The sequence below is a fragment of the Muntiacus reevesi genome, chromosome 9 (genome assembly GCF_963930625.1).
Source record: "Muntiacus reevesi chromosome 9, mMunRee1.1, whole genome shotgun sequence".
NCBI lineage: Eukaryota > Metazoa > Chordata > Mammalia > Artiodactyla > Cervidae > Muntiacus > Muntiacus reevesi.
Genome location: NC_089257.1, coordinates 46,524,925 through 46,528,245, shown reverse-complemented (window position 1 = coordinate 46,528,245; position 3,321 = coordinate 46,524,925). Strand labels below are relative to the sequence as shown.

The window sequence follows — 3,321 nt, the reverse complement described above, 5'->3', positions numbered from 1 at the left end:
CCTGTTTCAAATATTCTGCATATTTTATATTGCTCAGGTAGCTCTTCATCCCTCCTCAACTAGGTAATTTACATTGTCTTTCAAAACTGAGCTTAAAATTCACAGACTCAGAAGGCTTTAGCTACCAATCTACATGAGAACCACTGTTCATTTTTTTTTCCTTTAGGATGCTTTTCACTATTTATAGTTGCATCTATTTTATTTATTTATTGGCTATGCCATGCAACTTGTGGGGACTTAGTTCCCTGACCAAAGACTGAATCCAGGCTCTGGGCAGTGAGAGCGGGGAGTCCCAACCACTGGACAGCCAGGGAATTTTCATCTACCTTTCAATGCTCCTTATGAGTGTAACTGAATGTGGTCAGGTATTTTATATACTATGTACTTCCCTGTATGAATGGGAGCTAGCACAGTGCCTGGCATATAATAGGCACGAGAGGGAATGGTTCTTTCTCTCTTCCAAAATTTTCTTTTACATCAAGGTAACATGGGTTTGGGTAGACTCAGGGATTTGGTGATGGACAGGGAGGCCTGTGATTCATGGGGTCGCAGAGTCGGACACGACTGAGCGACGGAACTGAACTGAACTGAATGTTAATCCTTAGCCTCTACTCTCTTCTTTCTTCTCAAGTTTCAGGGAGGAAGTTAATCTAATTGGAGAATGAACCGGAATAAAATTCTCTCTTTTTCTTAGAAGATACAATGACCAGTACTTGTATCTCTTGTTCTCCTGTTCCACCAGTCCTTCTTAGGTGGGAAGTACTGATCTGGTCCTTCATTGCTTGTGACTGCAAAGGTAATTATGTTCATTTTGAGGAAGTCCATTATCCACTGACACAGAAATTACATCCCGTAATTTCTGTTTTATGAAAAATAGGGTGATATTTTGGCTGCACAAATATCTTGTGTCTCAATTGCTTCACAAACTGGTTGGGAGAGAGGGAAATATATGTTGGGCCTTCTCAAAGATGCTGCATCTCCTGAAAAGAAGGGAAGGAAAAAGAAGCTGGATACCATATGTCTGGGCTCCCGAGGTGGTGCTAGTGGTAGAGAACCTACCTGCCAATGCAGGAGATGTAAAGAGACATGGGTTCGATCACTGGGTCGGGAACATCCCTTGGATGAGGGCACAGCAACCCACTCCAGTATTATTGTTTAGAGAATCCCTTGGACAGAGGAGCCTGGTGGGCTACAGTCCACAGGGTCGCAAAGAATTGGACATGACTGAAGCTATTTAGTGCACTCCATATGTCTATATGCCTAGATTTTCCCTTTAAGGGTTCCCATTGTTTAGGTTGCTCCTGTTTCTCAAGAGAAGGAAGTGGGATGGTGAAGCAGAGCAAATGCAGAATTACTGCCCAAATGGAACTTGCCTAACATTGAAGGAAACATCAGAAATGGGAAAGAAAAGTGCTATTTTAACAATATGTTATCAGTACATATTTGGTGATTTAATTTATGAATGAAAGACTAATACATGGTATGATAAACTGAGCAACTAATTTCTTTTGACCAAGGGCTGTAACATTGTAAAGGCAAGGAGGCCCCAGTGACCACATCAGAACTACCTTACCTGATTTTTCATAATTTCAGATAACCAAAAAAACCACAGGATGGAGCTCTGTAACTCCACCTTGGAAAGCAGTTTCATCTTGGTGGGGATTCTGACCGACAGTGGGTCTCCTGGACTGCTCTACACTACAATCTCAGTCCTGTACACTCTGGCCCTCACCAGCAATGGCCTGCTGCTCCTGGTCATCACGGTGGATGCCCGGCTCCACGTGCCCATGTACCTCCTGCTCGGCCAGCTTTCTCTCATGGATTTGATGCTTACATCTGTAGTGATTCCTAAAACACTTGTGGATTATCTGCGTGGAGAGAATGCCATCTCCTTTGAGGGCTGTGCCCTTCAGATGTTCCTAGTACTGACCCTCGGTGGTGCAGAGGGCCTCTTATTGGCCTTCATGGCCTATGACAGGTATGTAGCCATTTGTCATCCTCTGAACTACACGGTGCTCATGAGGCCCAGGATCTGCTGGCTCATGATGGCCACATCTTGGACCCTGGCATTCCTGAATTCTGTGATACACACTTCATATACCATGCATTTTCCTTTCTGTATGACCCGGGATATCAGGCACCTCCTCTGTGAGATCCCACCCTTGCTGAAATTGGCCTGTGCAGATACCTCCAGATACGAGTTCATGGTGTATGTGTCAGGTTCCATCTTTCTCATGCCTTCCCTTGCTGCTATCCTTGCCTCCTATACGTTTGTCCTAGTTGCTGTCCTCCACATGTCCTCAGGAGAAGGAAGGCAGAAAGCCCTCCTCACATGTTCTTCTCATCTGACTGTGGTGGGGATGTACTATGGAGCTGCCATGTTTATGTATGTCCAGCCCAGCTCCTACCACAGTCCCCAACAGGACAACATCCTCTGTATTTTACACTGTCATTACTCCAGCACTGAACCCTCTCATCTATAGTCTGAGAAACAAGGAGGTAATGGGGGCCTTCGGGAGAGTATTATGGAGGTTTTCTCATATCCAGGATGGTGGCTGCCAGTGTCATATTGAAGCCCTATAACTCCTAGATGGCGCTTCATATCCGGTCTTGGTTTTATGAGGTTCTTCTGTACTATGAAAATCCTGAAAATCTGCCACATTAGAACTAAGTCCTCATTTGGTCTTAGAGACACAATTTTGTCTCCATCAGCTCTGTATTTCGATAGTTAAGAAGCATTCATTTCTCTGATCAATATCCCAGGATATGTTTGAAATTCTTTTTCTGTTCTGACACAGTGACATTTTACTTCAGTATTTTCTTTTCTTACCCTATGACAATCCTACACCCAATCACAGAGAAAGTTAGCCAGATGTTTTGTACAGCTCAATTTAAAGTAGAAATAAAAACTAGAGAAGAAAATGAAGATAAAATGAAGATACAAATGTTGAATTTTACTTGTTGCTATTGACAGAATTTCTCAGTTCTTACCTTCTTATTAGTGAGCATTTGTAGTCATATAATATTAGACACTTTACTGTGGGCAGACCTTCCCAGGTTTATATCAGAGTCCTAGACACTGGAAACAAAAATTCTTATCAGTTACCTATGCCTTGGCTTCTGCATCAACTCCTCAAGCTACTCATGTTGTATCAGGACAGTCAAGTACTTTCTTTTCACATTATTTACAAATAAATCACATTACAAATTATTGATGCCTTAAAGGTCATGTGTGAAAACAGCCAGCACACTTGGTAATGAGCATCATAATTCAAGAGCTCCCTGCTGGGAACATACTCCTTTAAAGCCTCAGCCCTGATT

The 3,321-nt window shown here is 42.8% G+C and overlaps 1 pseudogene; it reads left to right on the top strand.

The window, feature by feature from the left end:
- Positions 1–1,613: 1,613 nt before the first annotated feature.
- LOC136175924 (olfactory receptor 2AG2-like) lies at positions 1,614–2,583 on the top strand (annotated as a pseudogene).
- The last annotated feature ends 738 nt before the right edge of the window (positions 2,584–3,321 follow it).